Source organism: Chlorocebus sabaeus, chromosome 7 (assembly GCF_047675955.1).
Source record: "Chlorocebus sabaeus isolate Y175 chromosome 7, mChlSab1.0.hap1, whole genome shotgun sequence".
NCBI lineage: Eukaryota > Metazoa > Chordata > Mammalia > Primates > Cercopithecidae > Chlorocebus > Chlorocebus sabaeus.
Window position 1 is genome coordinate 104,705,912 of NC_132910.1, and position 21,368 is coordinate 104,727,279.

General features: G+C 38.9%; 1 long non-coding RNA gene across 1 annotated transcript in view; it reads left to right on the top strand.

The window, feature by feature from the left end:
- The window catches only part of LOC119618262 (uncharacterized), a 230,138-nt gene that overhangs the window by 91,792 nt on the left and 116,978 nt on the right, over positions 1-21,368 (top strand). The window contains exon 4 of the long non-coding RNA XR_012093483.1: positions 17,320-17,482. This is a non-coding gene — a long non-coding RNA (uncharacterized lncRNA). The remainder of the gene's footprint in view (positions 1-17,319; positions 17,483-21,368) is intronic.

A 21,368-nucleotide genomic window follows, 5' to 3' on the forward strand; every position in this document is an offset into this window, starting at 1 on the left:
TTATTTTCTTATATGTTTCATCCACTGGAATCATTGTACACTTCATGAGGCAGGGATTTTTTTGTTCTCTGCTTGTCAAATCACTGAGTGACTGACTGAATTTTATACTTGGTGCTATTGGCAAGCCTACCTGAAATCGGTAATGCATTATCAGGGTCTTACAGCTCTCTTCTGTGGCCCTAGAATTGTATGTGCCAGACAGGCTCTGCGAGAGAGTGTGCAGGGGATGAGAGTGAGTTTAAAAAACATTTAAGGCTCTCCTCTCAAAGACCTTTTTGTTAGGTTGATAGCACTGCTCAAATACACGTGACACATTGATAATTTTTCTTTATAGGGTTAGGAATGGAACATGGGGAGCTCAGGCACAGCTTCTGTGAAGAAGAGAATTTTGAGCCAGTCTTTAAAGAATGGCCAGGGTTTAGTAGCAGCACAGTGTGAGATGGGACACATAGTGGAGAGAAAACCAGGGTTTTGAGAGAATATGTATGGAGATGTTTGCATGTATTCACATACACATTTAGCCACTGTTCAGTCCTACTACAAACACAGAGAATACACACACACACGCGCGCACACACACACACTCTCTCTCTCTCACAGAATAGAATATTATTTTATTAAATGTTCTGAAACTTTCTAAAACTAATAATAAATTGACAGCACCTTTTTGAGACAAGTCACCTCCAATATTACTGAATTTGCTTCTGCAACTGTAAAATAGGAGACATAGTAGTGCCTGTTTCCTCAGGGTGGTGGTATAACAGTCAGTATAACCTAGTGGCTTCAAATTCTGGCTTTGCGACTTTCTAGCTGTATGACCTTGGACAAGTCATTTAGCCTCTCTATGCTTCAATTTCCTTATATGTGAAACGGGGATGATAATAAGTGCTTCATAAGATTGCTTTAAGAATTCAGGCTGGGCACAGTGGCTCACACCTTTAATCCCAGAACTTTAGGAGGCTGAGGTGGGCAGATCATGAGCTCAGGAATTCGAGACCAGCCTGGGCAACACAGTAAGACCCTGTGTCTACTAAAAATACAAAAATTAGCCAGGTTTGGTGGCCTGTAATCCCAGCAACTTGGGAGGCTGAGGCATGAGAATCATTTGAATCTGGGAGGTGAAGACTGCAATGGGCTGAGATGGCACCACTGTACTCCAGGCTGGGCAACAGAGTAAGACTCTGTCTCAAAAAAAAAAAAAAAAAAAAAAATCAATGAATGAATATATGTGAAGTGTTAGAGGAGAGGCTGGCATATAGTGCTATGTAAAGGTTAGCTGTCACCATCACTAGGTGAGAATGAACTCTGATCATGAACTCACCGACCTATTACTAGGCAAAGATTAAGTATAAAGCCTGTGAAAAGTGATTTATCATATTACACAAATGTATACGTGTGTGTATCTGTGAGGAGTTTCAACTGAGTATGTGTAAGTGTGTGCATTTTTCACCCTTTCCACAGCGTTGAATGGTGGTTAAAATGAATAGGCTGTTAGACATATAGTCTAGAATCTAATCCTGAGTCCACTATGTACCAGCTGTGTATCCACTGGGAAATTACTCCGTCTCTCTGTTCCTAAATATCCTTGTTTGTAAAGTGGGATTAATAACAACCACCACCATAATAATAATACCTCCTTCATTGTGTGGTTATGTGGTATAAATGCAATAGTATACATAAAGTGCTTTTCCTAGTGGCTTGGGGTAGTCAGCACTCAGTGAAGGTTAGCTGTTATTACTAGCTCTTATTTGTGATGGATCTATGTAACTGGGACCTTAATGTAGCAGCTCTATTAATCCCCCAAGTTTTACAGCATAGTCTGACCTTGTATGTCCCTTTTGGCTAGTAAAGCAGTCGGTGAGAGGCTGAATAATAAGTGCCAGCCTTGGGTTGAGCTTATCCTGCCTCATAACATGCAAACACTTAATACTAATCTGAATTTTTCCCACCCCAGCTAATCATTACTTCTCAAAAATGCTGACCAAATCTGAAAATAATCTTCAGTTCTGTCATTAATTTAAAAAGTAATGTTTTCCAGTATGGCTAGCTTTCTCAAACCTTTCTTCCAGTGAATTACATTCATTACTGTGGTGGGTTTTCATTTTTGTTAAATTAATCTTTTAAGAGTGAGTAATGACCATAGAGTTGAAATATTTTTCCTCTGTGAGTGGGAATGCAGTTAGGAATTCATCGTGACCTGATTAGAATAGCAGAGATCCATGAATGGGCACGAAGAGGGTTGTTCTTGTTGCTATCTTTAAACAATCATTGTGTTACCTGGTATGATGTCCTGATGTGTCATTGGTTGCATAGACTCTCCAAGATGCTTCATTCAAAATGACAGTAACCTTTGTCTGCTAACTGGCTTTCACTGGGTCTCTACTCTGAGATTGGTAAAAACCAAAGTGTATTTTGTGTGTGTGTGTGTACATGCTTAACAGATAATGAATGAATTCAAATCCAAACTATAATTTACAATCTTCACCTAAAATAGCTCTATTTCTATAACTAAACATTCATACCTAATTAATTTTCTCTAGAAGTGCATCTCTAGCCCGTGTGCTTTCTTTCATATGCAGGCTATCTGCATATTGGAATATTAATTTGGGTTTCATTTCTATTGCTGTAAGGTTTTACTTTTATCCATGTAATCCAGGCATTTATGTTCCCATAGCTCAGGGACCTTGGGGTTACAGGCCGGAAGGAGAAATTTCCAGTCACCCAAAAGGCAACCACCCTCGTCATCACTGGTTTTCGAAAGCCTGGGCTCACTGAGAGGATATCTTCGGCTCTTCTGCTGGGGAGAGAGGGTGGAGGATGGTACTTTCGGAGGCAGAGGCCATAGCAGGCACACTGCGCGGAGGGTAGATTTTCTGAGAGGAGAGTGAGGATGGACTGGGTGTGAGGCTGTCCGTGTTTGTGCAGCAGCCCCTCTGTGGGGGCATGAGAGGCCTGACAAGGGGGTACTTTGTGCCCTTCAGCCTCGGTGGTGAGGCTCTTTGAGGTCGAGGAGGCTCTTTATGGTCAGAGGAGTGCCCAGTGCGGGGCCATCTCTGGGCCTCCTGGGAGCCAAGGGGCATCAGCTAGGGGAAGGAACAGCGGGAATGACGGCAACCCTAAAGTTGGACAGCTTGCTCAGAGTTTGCTGGCACTAACAGCGCCGCATATTTGAGTGCGATTCCTTTGAGGGTGGGGAGAGATTCTTAATACTGAGTGCCCAGTTTGTCACTAGGCTCTTTGGGTACGAGCTTAGAGCAGATTTAATTTGATTTAGAAAAAAAAATGAATCGGAGATTTCCTGTATCCAAGTGTTGTGGAAAAAAATCCATACTGACCATATTTATAAGCCTGTAAAAGGAAGGTAGTAAACAGTTAATTTAGCCTATATGTAGCAGCGTGGTCTAACTGAAGCCTGTCCCAGTAAATGAAGACATGTCTGTTCCCCTCTCAGAGGGGATCTAGCCCATCTTTGTGTGATGCTGTGCAGAATAGGAGAGCTCAGAAGACCATGAGGACACCTAGCTGTAACCTCTCAACCTGGAGGCACAGAGAAAGCATGCTTTGTTTAAAGTGACAGCAAGGGTGATGGGGGTAGTTCTCAGGTGCATCTTGAAGCACTTGCTTTAAAAAACCTATTTCTCACTCCAAACTCAGGAAACAAACTTCTGCTTTCTTCTGCTCACCAGAAAAAAGATGGAAGTTTCATATTTGAATAGAAAATGGAACATCCATTGGACAATATTGAAAACGACTTGGAGAAAAAGAAATTAAGTAAAACAATAGACTTTTCCAACCATATCAGCCTCCATTTAAACCATGAGCAAACTCTGGTCAGAAATCTTCCACTGCCAGGGTTCCTTGCTTTTCTCGTGTGTGGCATGGACCTCTTTGGCAGTTGAGCAGACCCCTTTTAGAACGACTTTTTAAAATGCATATGATAAAAGAAACAAGATAGGTTGGAAGGGAATTATTAAAATATTAAGAAACAAACTTGTGCTATGTTAACATTTTTCTTCTTTGTTAAGGCATCCTATAACAATGTCTAGCAACAGGACTAGCAATTACCATAATTTTGAAGTGTTGATCTCTTTACAAAGCGATGCCTGGGGGAAATCCTCTAAGGCTAGAGAAATTTCAGGCTTTCTCCTGGAGCCTTTGGATTTGGCGACAAGCTCAGTCACTCTGGAGTCAGAAGAAATGGAGGCAGTGATCCAGAACAAAAATGAAAAGAAATTTTAAAAGACCTCTGCCTGGGAGAAGGAAAGGGGGTCAAGGGTCAGGCTGCCAAAGAGAAAAGACTGATGCCTTCTGATTTATTCCCTTTTAGGGAGGGCTGGACCTCTGCTGAAGTGATGACAGTTTCTGAACCAGCACAAGCGGCAAGCATCCGCAAGGAGAACCTATCGCTTTCATAGGGATTTATCTTACAGAAGGAGAATTGAATGTTTCTTCATGTTCTTTTTGATGCTCCTTTGAGGAGAAGCCCTGTTTATTATTTTGTATGAAAACCAAGCAACATGGACTTAGGTATTTTTCCATAGCAGCAGTAGAATTCCATGTTAACCTGTAGAAATATATGACACACTGCTCACTAAATTCTTCAAGTGAATTTGAAGAAGTTTTGGAGCAAGCACTTGGCTGAGATACTTGTCTGAGGGTGTTTCTCTACCCTGTAGCACTCTCTCTCTCTCTCTGTCACCTACCCACCCACTTACACACAAAAACACATACTCATATGCTTTTCCGTTTGTTGTGCGTAAATTCTATTATTTTTGTCTGTTGCACTTGAAATTCATGTTTTTAAGGAAGATTAGGGAAAACAGTTTTATGAAACACTAATATCAGATATTTAAAAATTATCAGTGCTATTTTAAAACAAAACAAAAGCATGATTACAAGGCAATCCATGGAGCTAAAGCTGAATTTAACTTTAGAAATGATTACAGGCTGAACTATATGCCATGTATACAGATTTGCTTCTAGATTTAGTAATCAAGAAGTCAAGTATAAATATACATATAAGTAGACTTCTCTCTTATAACATGACAGCAAATGTACATGTGGACACAAGCATGAAAATCCCATCATATGTATTATTATGGAAAAGAAGCATTTAAATGTCTGAGTAGTATGACCTGGTGCTTGGCATAGAAGTAAAATAAAGGGTTTAGATTTGGTTTAGATTCTAGGTAGCACCTCTGCTCCCAAATATTATGATCTGCACCCTGTTGCAGCACTTAAGCTGTTGATTCCAGGCAGTCTGGCATTAAGAATAAATAATATCATTGGATGCATCCAACAAACTTGTGACCAGAAGAGCCTCCTTCCATTAAAGACATTGGAAGTAAATATATTGGCAGGGCTGCAGGAGCATCATCCTGAAGACACTTAGTAGTGCATTCAGGTCTTTGGAAGGAAAGATAGGTACTTGTTGGGTTGTTGGAGGTCCTTCCCTGTAGGGATACCCAATATCAAGTCTCAGGGTTTGGGGTTACAATTCTCTCTTCTCTTCTAGAACACCCAATTCAGAAAAAATGTCAGCTTTAAGAAATCTGTTATGGATGGGTCACTCAAGACATTTTATTTTGCCAAGAATAAATTGGTAGCCCACAAAGTTAACTTCATTTATTTGACTTTCAAATTCCCCATTCTGAAAATTAAGATTCTTGCAGTTCTTTCAGTCTGGAAATTCTATTCTTTTCTTCTAATTGGGATTGTGGGACTAGAAGTCTCCTCCCTCTTTAATTTACCGTTCATTTTAGATATCTGAATATTTTAATTAGAAAAATGATTGTTCACTTTAACCTCAGGGTCATATTCTTGTACTAGCCATTCACTTGCAGATAATCTAGTGGGAATCTGATCTTAAATCAATGTGCCTGTTTTTCCCCCTTTATGGGAAAATATAGGTTAAGCTAGCTCATGCTTTTTCATAAGTAGACTCAATACAACTTTTAATAGGTACGTACAAATACACTCGCATCAATTACTTAAGGGTTAAATCTTCCTGGAAAATGAGATAATAGTAAACTAGAAGAAGAATTTTGTTAATTGAACTTATTGTACAAACTACAACAGGAGGAAAAGAGAATTTTCTCATTGACAAAAAGGCACCCACTATTGATAAATAGCATTTTTCCAGACGTGATCTCAACCATATTAATCTTTCAGGGGCAAAATAAGTAGGTGATCAAGAATTATCTACCGCACTTTGGAAATCACACTGCTGGGGCTGAGGTAGGAACTGCATGCCACCAGGCAGCCTGAGGCTCAGTGGTGCTCAAGTTGGAACGCAAATTCCCCATCTTATATAGTGAGCAGTGCTATTAGTCTGTTAGATTGTATGATGTCCTTTCACTCATTTAAAAAAGGCAGGACAGTCTCCTCAAGGAAAACCTTGCAGTTCACATTTGAGTGATTGCATAACCACTTCTGAGTAATGTGTACTAAGAGTCCTTCAGTGTTGTGGACAATTTATTTTTTAGTAAGTCACTTAGCAGTGATCCTGATAAAGTCATAATTCTAAGTATGTTATGGTGGTTATTTCAGCCAGTTAAGCACCAAAAAAAAAGAAAAGAAAAGAAAAGAAAAGATTAATGCTGACACTAATGAAACTGGTCTTGGTCCATTTAGCTGCTTACGTGTACTGAGACAGCCAGCTGGAGCCTGGATATGCTTCTGGGATACTTTCAGGCTTCTTCATCTTCTTCTTTTTTTGAGACAGAGTCTTGCTCTGTTGCCCAAGCTGGAGTGCAATGGTGCTATCTTGGCTCACTGCAACCTCCACCTCCTAGGTTCAAGTGATTCTCCTGCCTCAGCCTCCCGAGTAGTTGGGATTACAGGTGCCCAACACCACGCCCGGCTAAGTTTTGTATTTTTAGTAGCATACGTTAAATAACTTACCTATTTTTCTATTTAGTTTGTATACATTTTCCACTTTACAGCCACCTAAGTTACAGTTTTGGGCAATAAAGTGGGATGATCGTATGCAGGACTTCTATAGGTTGTCTATTATTGTCTTTAAAACAAGTAAGATTTACTTTCTTATCACAAAAGTAACCCTTAATCATTGTAGAAAATTTAGGCTATTCACAGCTAGCATTTTGGAGCATATATACATATATAGCTTTATATTTCAAAATAAATTTGAATCACACTGTGCTTACTATTTTTGAATGCTTTTTCACGAAAATATGTTGTGAATATTTTCCGTATCTTTTAAGTAGTTCTCTATAGTATAGTTTCAAAGATTGCATAGTATTTTATTGTATATATGTTCCATAATTTAGTCAATACTCTCTTTTTAAACATTTAGGTAGATTCTAATTTTCAGCTGTGATAAACAATGCTCTGATGAACATATTTGTAGACAAACCTTTGAGTGCATTCATACTGATTTCTTTAGAATAAGCTCGTAAAGGTAAAACAATTTTGTTAGAGAACATTATTAAGTCTTTTCATGTGTGTTGTCAAATTTCCCTCCTGAAAAGCTGTACCAAGTGACAGCCCCCACCAGCCGTCTCCTCCTTGCCTTTCCTTCATTTCACCTGCAACTGGTTTGCTGATTCTCCCTTTTAGTTTGATGTTTCTTCACAAAATTGCAATCCCTAGTTTCCAAGTGAAGTGATCTATTTCCCCCTATTTGTTATGCTTTTCCATGAATGCAGATATGTCCTCAAAACACTTTTCAACACAGAATTTTAGATGTAAGAGGCTAACAACTAGAATTGTCCCACAAGAGGAAACCTATTTGCCATCGCTGCTTTATGGCTGTGAATGTGGCCATAACTGGGCTGAAATAAGACAGCAGGTGATTAGAGGCCAGTCAATCAATGGTATCACGTGTCACTGTCCACTGTTTAGAGGCTTGGATGTGTTTCAGGGCAGGACAGGGCTGAGCAGGCGGCCAGCTATAGCGGTTTTGTGTGTACTAAGCAATCACCTTCTCATACAAAGATGGGCGAGGGCTCTCGCTTGTGGGCTTCATTTCAGATTCAAAGCTGGGCTATCACACAGGGATCTGAAGGAGGTAGAGGAAAAACTAGACAAATTACTCAGGGATTAGGTGGCCTAAGAGGGCTCTGCAATGGAAGCTTCCCACTTTGTTAGCTAGTAGAACACGTAGCCACTCCTAAAACGACAGTTAGTTTTAAAATCCAGGTTAAGCTGCTCTATCCTTTTCCTGTGTCTGAGTTTTCTGCTGGAATTTGTCCAGTGGTATTATGCAGGAGCTACTGAAGGGAGCCCCAGCTGCTTCTGGATGTGAGGGGTCAGCGCTGCGCACAAGGCAAAGGTTATCAGTTCAGGATCTGACATGAGCCCTGAATGAGCCTCTCCTGTGGGTGCTGTCTGCTCCTAGGCTCCTTGCTAGGCTAATGGTCCGGAGAACCTGAGCTTTCAACCTCTGCACCACACGCACCCTAGGAGACCTGGCTTCTCTGGCCAGGCCTGAACATTGGAAAGCAGGAAGTGGGATGTCAGGGCCAGCTTGTGACATAGACCAAAACCAAACCACTTTGAAAATCAATTTTTAACTGCCTTAGCTCCCACTTTGTAAAGCATTTCTCAACAGCGTTCTCTTTGTTGCAACAATGAAATGTTTCTTCTGCCAACATTTTAAAACCCTTTTAATTTTAATGGGTTGCTTTATTTTTCCAAAAAAACACTGTGTATGCACAATAATTCAGAAAAAAAAAAAAAAAACCCTTGAACTTTTGTCAGCTAGATTTCTGGCAGGCTTATAGAAGCTTCTTCTTTTTCTTTTTTCTTTTTTTTGTAATTGCAAAATATTCTAGGAAGCAGAGAATGTTTTTATTCCTAATTCAGATATTCTTGTTGAGAGAAAACATGGTTTTTCAGAGAAGCTTTTACCTTCCTACCTTCCTATTAACTCTGCTGTGAATGAGGTTCAGCCTCGGTGCTGGCAGAGCCCAGCCTGTGCTGCGGCAGATTCTGCCCCTTCCCTGCCCTGCTGTCCTTCCCCTTCTCTTCCCTGCCCTGTCTTCCCCCTTCTCCTTGGCTCTTTTCTCTTCAGTTCCCACTGGTTCTGCTGCCTTTCATTGTGATTTAATGTGGCTGTTGATAATTTTAAAACTGAGTCACTGAAAGCAAGCATCTAGTCTGTTTTCTGGTACTTTGTGTGTGTGTTTAATAACAACTTAGTGTCCTATGTGTGCCGTCTCCCTTACTTGCTCAATTATATGAACCACGAGAAAGAAGCAAATTTCATGTCTGACAGGTGGGCCTGTTGTCTCATATTGGAATCCTCCTGCCTCTTCACAATGAAACAAGGAAGCCTTTAAGAGGAGAAGTTTCACAGGAAATAAATACGTGTGTGTGTGTGTGTGTGTGTATTTTTTTTGTTTGTTTGTTTTTTGAGACAGTGTCTCACTTTGTCACCCATGCTGGAGTGCAGTGGCATGATCACGGCTCACTGCAGCCTTGACCTCCTGGGTTCAAGCCATCTTCCCACCTCAGCCTCTCAAGAGAAGCTAATTTTTTGGTATTTTTTGTAGAGACAGGATTTTGGTATGTTGCCCAGGCTGGTCTCAAACTCCTGAGCTCAAGCAATCTGCCTGCCTTGGCCCTCCAAAGTACTGGGATTATAGGCATGAGCCACCACACCCAGTCTCACAGGGAATATTTGCTACGTATTTTTGTATATTTTATCTTCACTCTCTTTGTGTTTATCTTCTTTCTCAATGCGGCGACCTCCTCCCCAAACTCCAGACAAGTCCTTTCTGTAGCTCTAAGTAGCATCTTTTTGTGTGTGAATTTAGGTCATTGTTGTACCTTGGTCTCTGAATTTAGTTCTATTCTCAATACTAAATTCAAGTAAAAATACATAAGGGCAGAGAGAAAGGGAACATGACATCAATCATTTGCCGTGGCTTGTGTTTCTGATACCTGGTGAATGAATTGGCATTGTTTCAAACAAGGCCAATAGTTAGTGGGATTGAAGGCCAGGTCCTGTACCATGTTAACATGCATGAAAGACTTTTATCCTGTGGGTATTAATCTCGTGAAAACCAATGGGCATGCCAGATGTCCCCTCTTCTGCTGTCTACATGATCAGGAAAAAGAGAGCAATTTCCTAGGAAGTAAACTCCATTGAGGCCTCATTAATTAAGAAGGAAGATCATGCGTATTTGTAGTAGTTCAATGAGAATTGAGCTAAAGTTTGTGTTTATACTGTCTTCTGTGGAAGCTTGTTCAACAAGAAAATAGTGTCCACAAGGTAAAGAAAACATTTATTTTGCTTAAAAGAACATATTAAGCAGGTCAGAAGCATACTTTCTTTTACAAATAATTGTTAAGATCATTAAAACAATTTTTACATTATCATTACACCATAAAAAACTCACAGTAATAAAGTCAGATTTTTAAAATGTGAGTAATAACAATCATAGGCTTATGTAAAGGTTTATATAAAGGCTTACATAAATCTGTGTGAAGATAAAGTTAACAAATATTTGTTTTAATAATCTTGTTTTAGTCTTACAATAATCTAAAGTAGTATGACAGAAGCTATTATCCCCGCGCGCTAGTTGGGTTAATTAACTGTGGCTGCTGTAGCAGAGAAACCCTGAAATGTCAGTGGTTTAACACAAGAGAGGTTTCTTTCTCCCTCAGGAAAAGCGTGATGGTAATTGGACGAACTGCCTCGATCTTGCAGCTACACCAAATTGAACATCTGACACATGTGGCCTCTGAGGTTGCTTCACCTGTGCGGGGGCTAGAGGAGATACACTGGTTTGCACCTGCCTTGACCTGGAGAGATTCAAGTCGTGTCCTTTCACATTTCACCACCTTGAGTTAGTCACATGGTCTCACCCTGACTGCAGGGAGGTGGAGTGGTATATCTGGAAAGCATTGTCCTTCTCTGTCAAACACAATTTTACAAATAAGAGAACTCTAAATAATCAGTAACATGTGCAAAGTCACACAGATATCAAATGGAGAAGCTGGGTTTTTACAAAGGTCTTTTAACCCCAGTTCCAATGAACATATACGATAGTGTCTCTCTACGTAATCTAATAATAGTGTCTCTCTACATAATCTAATAATATTTAATAGTAGTTTACTAAATCATATAGACTCTCATTTAATCCTGAAGACATTGAGACAGTTGTGTTTGTGCACATTTAGGAGAAAATATAAGGAGAACCCTGATTATTCCTGTTATAAGTATTATGTGGGATTCTACTTTAATGGTAAGACTTAGTACTTCGTAGGCTTGTTATGTTTCCTATTCTCCCAATGTAACCAGATCTGTGATGGGGCAGTGTGGTAGAGTGGAAAGACCATTGGCTTTGGTGCCAGATAGATCTCTATTCACATTCCTGTATCAATACTTACCAGTGGTGAGCAAGTTATTTAACTTCTATTATTTTCATTCTCTTCATTTATGTAATAGAGACAACAATATCATGTAGGCTTTTAAAAGTTATAAACAAGTTAATATTTATAAAGTCCCTGGAAATAGTAGATAATGTTATTTTTTAATCCCTTAAAAAGCAGCATGTTCAAGTTCATGAAGCAAGATATCTTAGAATTAGACGATGAAATGCAAAATCAGACTCAATGCAAAGAAATTTCATCAAATTAAAAAATATGTATAAATACAAATACCCACTGGAAAAACTGCCCAAGCCAGCAATAAAAAAGCAATGTGAATTGATGAAGAAATCCAGACATATAGCCACTGGCTGGGTCTGCGAGGTTAGATTGATGAAATACAGGCTGATCTATATTTCTTGGAGTTGATGAGTGTCGGTTTTGATGGACCATCTGGTAGTATTTGCTCTGCATAGCCCATGTTTTCATGTGGGTGATTATCTGTATTACACAGGAAGAAACAATGGGATGATAAAGTCTAACTGCAACAGCGATTAAGTTTCCGTGTGCGAGTCTGAAGTTGCTGTCAGTTGGCGTAACCAGAAGATGCTCTGGGAAACATCAGGGCTGGGCTGGGGAAGGGTGGCAGTGGAGCGTTGGGTGTGTTTCATTTGGAGGTCATCACCAATGCCCACTGTGTCCCAAAGCCATTATCACATGAGGATAAACATCTTCTGGTTTTCTTGAGCAATAAAAGCAGTATTAGATATTAAGCATATTGTGGCAGAATATCCTCATAGTTGTATGGAAAATGTATATGTTGACATGTGGAATCCAGCAGAGAGATACATATACTGGCAGATTTCCCTGAGTTGAACATTCTCAAAGTCCAGGTCTTAAGTTTAATCCAAGTCCCTATTGGGAAGGGGTTTTGACTTTACCCTTCTTCCTTTGGAGTGGTGTGGTCACCTTGGCTTGTTTTGTTATAAAGTGAACAGTGAAAACAGAATTATGAGAATTGCACAGAAGTTACAATTTGGCATCTTCCAGAATGAATTTTCATAGAAATTGCCAAAAGCAGATAGAAAATACCTAAGATGCTTTGGGCAATTTGTTCCAGGGTCTTATATGCTTCTTCTTAGAGCAGTCTGGATGCGATAGTCAAGGAGATTTCCTTGGTGAAGTGTGGTATGAACTGGAGGTAAACTGGTTACTATAAATCACAGAGTGGGTACATATTTAATAGACATAAAAGCAATATCTCAAGGAGGTATATCTACTCCCATGTTCATTGCAGAATTATTCACAACAGCCAAAATATGGAATCAACCTGTGTCCTTTGAGGGTAGAATGGATAAAGAAAATGTGGCATATATACACAACAGAATATTATTCAGCCATAAAAAAGAAGGAAATCCTGTCATTTGTGACAACATGTATGAACTCAGAGGACGTTATGTTAAGTGAAATAAGTTGGGTACAGAACAAGAAATGCCATGTGATCTCACTTATATGTAAAATCTAGAAAAGCGAGACTCAAAGAAATAGAAAGTAAAATGGTGGTTGGTGGGTTTAGGGTGAGGAAAATGGGAAATGTTGGGCAAAGTCATAGTTATTCAGGATGAATAAGTTCCAGAGACCTAATGTTCAGCATGGCAACTATAGTTAACAATACTGTGTTGTATATTTGCAATTTGCTAAAAGAATAGACCTTTAATGTTCACCACAACAAAAAAGAAAATAGCTATGCGAGGTGATGGATATGTCACTGAACTTGATTGAGGTGCTCATTTCACAGTGTGTGTGTGTGTATATATATATATTTATACACTGTAAACATACACAATTTTTATGTGTAATTGTACCTCAATAAAGCTAGAAAAAAAAAAAAGAAATCAGTTACCGCTTTCTGTTCACAGACCTTCCTCTTAAGGTTTTTTAAACCAATTTTTAAAAGTTTTGATTTTTGTTAAAGATCTATCCTGAGCTTTCCAGATAGAGGGGGAAATAGCATTTTGTGAGTTAGGGTGGAATTTTTGTTTTGTTTCATTTTTGTTTCATAACATTTGTCCCCTAAAATATCCACTGACAGTCACATTTTCATTTTGCTTTTTAGTTGATTGAGCTACAGTGTTTTAGGCTCTGGGGACACAGAGATAAATAGGAGAGATTTCTGCTGTCATGGAGCTCATGCCATAGCACTCGGTCTAACATGCGGTGCATGAGCTGCCAGCACATCCATTATGCATGCACATCATTGAGCATTTGTACATGATGGGTGGTTTTCCATGTTCATTCATTCTTTTTTACCTATTCACCCATTTATTTATTAATTGAGGGCCCAGAACTTACCTAGGACTTCTAAATAAATGCCTTCTACAATCACCTAAGAAAGAGATCACAGCCTTCCCAAGATTTCAGTGTTCCATGGAATAATTTTTTATCTGTGGTTCCAACTTAGTGATGTTGGAACCTGGAGGTGATGAAGACTTGCTGACAATAACAAAATCCATTGTTCTGAGGATCATGCTATTATGAGAAGTTTAAAATTTGGAAAATAGCTTTACAGAAAATAAAAATCACAATCAAAATGGATACAAGTTATTGAAGATGACTTAACCAGAATATATTCAAGTTATTAAACTTAGAGCTGGGAACTTGAGAGACCTCCTTCCCTTCCAACGTTCCAATGTCCTGTTCCAATGTGTTCCAAAGTGAAATAAAGAGAAAAACCCACTGGCTAAGAAAAATATTGCCTAGTTGTGCTGTAATTCAAAGCAGGTTTCTCAATCTTTTCCTTCTGAATTTTTTTTTTTGAGTCTCAGAGCAAAAAGGGTAACCACAGGCCCTGTGAGGGAATGATCCTGCCCGAATGAGGGCTCGGAATCCAGAACCTTTTATCAAATATTTTGTCAAGACAATATTTATTTATCATAAAAATCAAATCAATTTTCTGTAGTTTCCATCTCTCTTAGCCTGCCTGTGAACCTGTGCCTCTGCATTCGATGAGTTAAAGAGCTCTTTGCTGAATGGATTTATAAACAGAAATTTGAATACAGTGGTTTAACAAGTGAGATAGAAATACGTCTTCTTCTATATCCTACCTGCTCCTTCTGGCTTTTCTGTTTTTTCGAAAGGCACTACTCATTCTTTGGCCTATCAGCATGGAGCCATCTATGAACACTCTTCTTTCTTTGCTCCCATAATCCACTGGCAGAAAATTTTAAAACGCAGAAGTACAAAAAATAAATGTGAACGTTTACCTTCACTTCTCCATCCTCAGTAGGTCTTTAAACTCAATTACTTTTAACCATTTGTATTTTTAATTCTTATGCTTTACCCCCAATACTCTGAGTAATATATTCATACCTCTGCTAATTAACGTGTTGACCTTAGATAGCATCTATTCATTCCTTACAATGAAAGAAGAATAATTAACTTGCTTATACTACCCAACTTTTACCCTCCACATTTTTTGTTTTGTGCTATTTATATTTGTTCTATTGCTTATCTTTATAAAATACTTAAACTCCTTCTAGATAAATTATCAATTTTAGAAGATATTGCTTGCCTTACTATGAAAGACCAGGAAATAATTGTGCCTGTACTTTCTCTACTTTATTTCCTCCATGTAGCTTCTCTGAGCTATGCATTGCTTTCTATTCACTTTGCTTTCCTTAATTCTTTCCCCGTTTTCCTACCTTTGATTATGGTGATCAAGTTTTCTCTGTTCCTCGGGTCTTTTTACTGATTTGGAAAGTTATACATACACTTTATATTCTTTTTAAAGGTTACCCTTAAAATTTTAATATGCATGTTTCATGTGACCTAACATTAATCCATGTCTCTATCCTTTTGTGAAAGAAGGTCAAATCATAAAATGCTTTAACCCAAACTCCTTCTTCCTGTCTTCTCTGTTAACTATTATTTGAAATTTTAGTTGAACTTAGTTTTATAACTTCCCCAAAGAGATCATTTAGATTTACCAAATGTGAGAGCCTGGGAGGTGCCCTGCTCAGATGTCCCTTTAAGTGAGAACTTGTGGCAAGGAGTGTAGTGAGCTGGCAGCCTGCATATGCCGTACCTTCAGGATCCATGGCAGTGTTCATGGTGAAGCTCTGCTCTGCGTGGGCTGTCTCCAGCCAGTGGCTGAGCTCAGGAGGAGCATGCAAACCGATCATTGCTGCCTGACATGGGACTCCTTCACAGGCTGCTTTGCTCTGCCTTCCTGCACTGGCCTGAGACTCTCAGAGATGCACTGCTGTCTCAGGCTCTTCCTTTCCAATCCTTCTTCATTTCCACATCTCCTTTCACAGATGTCAGATCTGTGTCATGGTCTGAAGGATTTCCCTGACTACTCTTGCTTCATTTCTGCTTTCCTTTTCATGGGATTTCTCTGCAACAGATCTCTTGCATTTCTGATTCCATGATGGTGTGTCTGCTTCCTGGAGAGCTCAAAATGACACCAGTGTTTTCTAATCATTCCTTTGCTCCCTTGAGCTTCTTGTAGTCCTGCCATCTGTTCAGGCTGGATGCTTTCTTAGCGCACCATTCTCATTATCCTTAGTTTGTCCTACAAAGTCCTGTATGACCAGGTACCTCCTTACTGTCCAACGTCATCCTCACCCCATCAGTAACTATAGCTCAGCCTCATTACCCTCCTTTTAGCTTCTCAAATGAACTAAGCTCTTTCCTTCTTGAGAGTTTTTCTGTGCTGGCTGCTCTTCCGGGAACCCTCTTCTCCCAGTCTTTATAGAGCCAACTCCTCATCTTTACAGCTCTTGTATCATCTCTTCAGGGATGCCTTTCTCTGATCACTCCCCTTCTGCAGCTTTTTTATGTGGTAACACAGCGGCTGGTTGTTTTTATTTCCAAAATAATATTTTGCAATTATTTGTCTCCTTCCCACTAGGTAGCAAGCAGAGATTATATTTGTTTCATTCACCACTGTAGACTTAGCACTTAGCACAGGACCTGGGACAAAACAGATAGTTAGTAAAGATCTATTTTGTGAGTGAATAGTCCCCTCTTTCATGTTCACTGACACCATTCTTACCTCTTGTCTGTTCATTGCTATAATGTCCTTAACAGTCTTACTATTCACTACAGCTAGATTAGTCTTCCCTGAGTATAGCCCCTTTTAGTGTTCATTTCTGCTCAAAAAGCCACCAAGGAGTTCCCATTCCTCGTGACTTAGGTACAGATGTCTCAACCTGGCACTCAAGGAAGCCACAAGGTCTGTCTTTCTAGCCTCATCTCCCTATGATGGTCTCTCTCTCAAGTCAAACTGGACAATCACCAGTCACCAAGCACATTCTGGGCTTTCTTCTCGCCACATCTTGGGCTATGCTAGATTGATCACCTGACTTTTTCTCCCCATCCCTCTTCCATCTCACTATGTTTCTGAGTCAAAACCTATGTGGACCCTCCCAGTGGAAATTCTTCCTCATCATTCTAAATTAATGTGCCAGCTTCTACTCTAAAATCTCATGGCCCATTGTTTGAGATTTAAGGCACTTTCAAACTTACTTTATATTAAAATGATTGTTTACTTGCCTTTTCTTAACTTTACCAAAGTCTATGATCCTTCATGACAGGGACTCTTTTATACGTCTTTTATGGCCTCTACAGCACTGAGAATATGCCTTCTTACTCTTACATTTTTATTTTTAAAATTTTACTTTTATTTATAAATAATACTTTAATATAATTACCACTTTATTTTTATGAATATAAAATAATATATATATTATGGAAGACAGGAGAGACATAAAATATCAGAGAATAAGAAATAAACTGCAATTGCATCACCGGCCAATCATCATTTCTTAACATTCTATTGTGTCTCTTTTTGTTTTCATTTTTCAATAGATAATGTTTGTATTAGCAGAGATCATATTGAATATACAATTTTGTGTTTTGGAGAGTTCCAAGAGCATTTGAAAAGTCTAGTTCTAAATATTCTCTTTTATTTTTTTCTAGAAAATACTCAAACAATAGGAGAACTAAAAACAACAACAAGAAAATAAACCTCAAAATACATTTAATCAAAAGTAAGAGAAAAAAGAAACCCAAGAAAATCCCAGATTTCTTTTAAGTGCTGCCAAAAGCAGAGCTGAACAGGAAGCCCATGTTGTTTCTTCAGGTAAGACCAGAGGTTTCAAGGGGCAGTAAGTGCTTGAAGTTCTCAGAGCTGTCCAGTGAATATTCCTTTTGAACAAGAGGTCTCCACTCTGAAAGGGACAAGATAGAGCAGAGCAAGTTGTTTTGCTGAAGGAGGCAGAGGCTGGGTGCAGTGGCTCACGCCTGTAATCCCAGCACTTTGGGATCACCTGAGGTCAGGAGTTCAAGGCTAGCCTGGTTAACGTGGTGAAACCCAGTCTCCACTAAAAATACAAAAATTAGCTGGATGGGGTGGCACATGCCTGTAGTCCCAGCTACTCAGGAGGCTCAGGTGGGAGAATCGCTTGAACCCAGGAGGTGGAGGTTGCAGTGAGCTGAGATTGTGCCACTGCACCCTAGCATGGGTAACAGAGCAAGACTTAATCTCAAAAAAAAAAAAAAAAAAAAAAAAAAAAAGGATTCAGAGCACACCCTGGGGCCCTGGGAGTCCACAGGTGGCAATTCTTAGACAGCAATTGCAAAATATGACTTCCAAAATGGTGTGACAAGCAAGAACAATGTGGGGAGTTCAGAAGCCCAGGACCAGTGGTAGAAACTCTCTTGAACAAAGCTGTGCCCTGAGACCTTGTTTGTGGCAATGTTTGATTATTTTAGATTGAGTTATAGGCAATGTGTATAGAAATTATAGAGATTATTTGGATAGATAGATAATGTTATGTTTTTTTCTAAGAGAGTTTATTTTTGCTTTTGACAGGCATTTAGGTTGTCAAAAGAATTCACCTTAATTCAATTCAGGATTGAGCTGCTTTAAAACTAGGTTTTATTCTTTGCGATGACTGGTCTACTTATGAATCACTCTGATTCTTAGATTCTTCTTCCTTGGTTGACCTTTGGGCTTCTGTGTTAGGCTGTTCTTGCATTGCTATAAAGAAATACCTGAGACTGGGTAATTTATAAGGAAAAGAGATTTAATTGGCTGATGTTTTAGCAGTCTGTACAAGCATGGCTCCAGCATCTGCTTCTGGTGAGGGCCCCAGGAAGCTTACAATCATGGCAGAAGGTAAAGGAGGAGCAGGCATATCATGTGACGAAAGCAGGAGCAAAAGAGAAGGGGAGGTGCCACACACTTTTAAACTGCTAGCTCTCATGAGAACTCACTCATTCATTATCACAAGGGCAGCACAAAGCCATGCATGAGGGATCTGCCCCCATGACCTGAACACCTCAACTAGATCCCACCTCCAACATTAGGGATTACATTTCAACATGAGATTTGGAGAGGACAAACATCCAAACTATATTAGCTGCCATAAAATATTTACCATGAAGGTGGCTTAGAGCAACAGAAATTTATTTTGTCACAGTTCTAGAGGCTAGAAGTCCAAAATCAAAGTGTTGGCATGATCGTGCTCCCTCTGAAGGCTCCAGGGAAGAAGAATTCTTTGCCTCTTTCTAATTTCTGGTGGTTGCAGAAATCCTTGGCATTCCTTGGCTTGGAGCTGCATCACTGCAGTCTCTGGTTCCATTGTTACATGACCTTCTGCCCCGAGTGTCTGTCTTCATGTCTCTTCTCTTACAAGGATTCCAATCATATTGAATTCACGGCATACCCTACTCTACAATGCCCTCATCTTAGTTGTTAAAGATCTTTTAAACAACCAGATCTCATGAGAACTCACTCACTATCACTATCACAAGGACGGCACCAAGTCATTCATGAGGGATCTGCCCGCGTGACCTAAACACCTCCCACCAGGGCCCCACCTTGTGAGTAATGGCAAAAACTACAAATTATCTTTTGCATCAACCTAATAATTACAACTGTAAAGACCCTATTTTCAAAAAGTTAACATTCTGAGGTTCTAGCTAGACATGAATTATTTTATTTTATTTTATTTTTTTGAGAGAGAGTCTCACTCTGTTGCCTAGGCTGGAGTGCAGTGGTGTCATCTCAGCTTACTCCAGCCTTCATCTCCCAGATTCAAACGGTTCTCATGCCTCAGCCTCCCGAGTTACTGGGATTACAGGCACCCGCCATCATTAACTTTTTTGGGGGGAACACTATTCAACTTAATGCAATCTTGAACTCCATTTTTGGCTCCAGCCCTGTGAAAGTTCTGAAAATCCTGTTCAACTTCTTAGTGTTTTAGCCATTACTTCTGAATGAACAAATGCCTTGAGGGCATATGTGCACCAAATGTCTGGCTTACCCTTCTGTGTTTCTTTTCTTAAGTTTGTTTGTTTGTTTTATTTTTTAATGGGGGAAGGTTAGCTTGATACAAGCTTATCAATCATAGCCTGAAATGGGTGTCTATTATAATGTTTTGATTTAATATTTTCCATTATAATTTTCATTGCTCTTTATTCCTCCTTGAGTATTTAATTTCCATTTTGTATCATTTCCATTCAGCCTGAAGAACTTTCTTTAGATTCCTTGTAGTATGGAGTCTAATTTTCTCTGCCAATTTTCTAATGAAAAATTATCTTGTTTTTTTTTTTTGTTTTTTTTTTTAACTTAAAATGTCTTTACTTTGTCTTATTATTGAAGGATATTTTGTGGGGTATGGATTTCTGGATTGAGAGTCTTTTAAAAAAAATCACTGAAAAATGTTGCTCCACTCTCTTCTGGCCTTCATAATTTCATAGTGAGGAGTTGACTCATAATTGAAGCACTGTCCTCCTATATATAATGCCCCATTTTTCTCTTGCTGTTTTCCAGCTTTACCATTTATATTTGGCTTCTGACTCTGACTCCTAACTTCTGAGTCTGACTCTGATGTGTCTCATGTGGTTATCCTTCTTGGTATTCATGGAGCATCTTGGATCTGTAAATTTATGTCTTTCATCAAATTTGGAAAATGTTTGGCTATCACTTTTTCAAATAGTTTTCTCCCCATTTTTTCTTGATTCTCCTGTTTCTGGGACTATAATTCATGCATGCAATTAGATTTAACAGCTGCCTGAAGCTCTGTTCATTTTTTCCCCCCAATCTTTCCCCCACATTGCTCTATGTGCCCGTTGGATTACAAATCCAGAAATGCTCTACTAAGTATACTTGTAATTGCAAATAGGAAACAATGTGTGCTAGAGTAATGAATAGTTATGTAAGTGTGGCAATAAGGAAAAAGATATTCAGATATATGAGGAGAGGGTAGTCTTATCAATGAGCCCATTGAATTTTTCCATATTCCCAGATAAAATATTTATTGTAATTGGCAGAAATATGAACGAACACACAATGAATAGCATATTAAATAAGTTTTATTGAGAAATTAGGGGAAGAAATCTAATTTCCATTTTGTAACAACACCTACTAGTATAGCATTCATTTGTGAGTTCTCTTCCCACTACTACCCCATCTATTTAAGTTGTGATATGCTTTTTATTGAGGAAGGTTTTGGTTAGTACACTGTATTAGAATGGAAATGTGGTGAGGCAGGAGAGATGGAAGCAAGTTTGGAGATTGTCACATAACTCAGAAAAATCAAAGGGAGGTAAACTAGGAGGCTCCAGTCTTGCTAACCTGGGAACAGAAAAGTAAAAGCTGTATTGAAAGATGATAACTTTTCTGTAGAAGTCAAAAGTTATTCTCAGGATTTTATGTATATGTAATTCCATAATTAGAAATTATATAACTGTTCTCAACTTCATCAGTTTTTAAAATTGTTATTTCTCTACTTAATCAGTTTTAAAATAATCCTTATAGATTTCCTCTTCTCCTTTAAAATTCTATAAATCCTGTTTCATCATCATGGCTTTGTTCATGTGTATTTGGTTAAAGGCAGAGTATGGATGCTTTAAAATATTTGAAGACAAAGCTCAAATAACTCTCTGATAATACTCATATCCAAACACTGACCCAAATACGGCTAGCTTGATACACTCATGTACACAAGGGCATATATCTC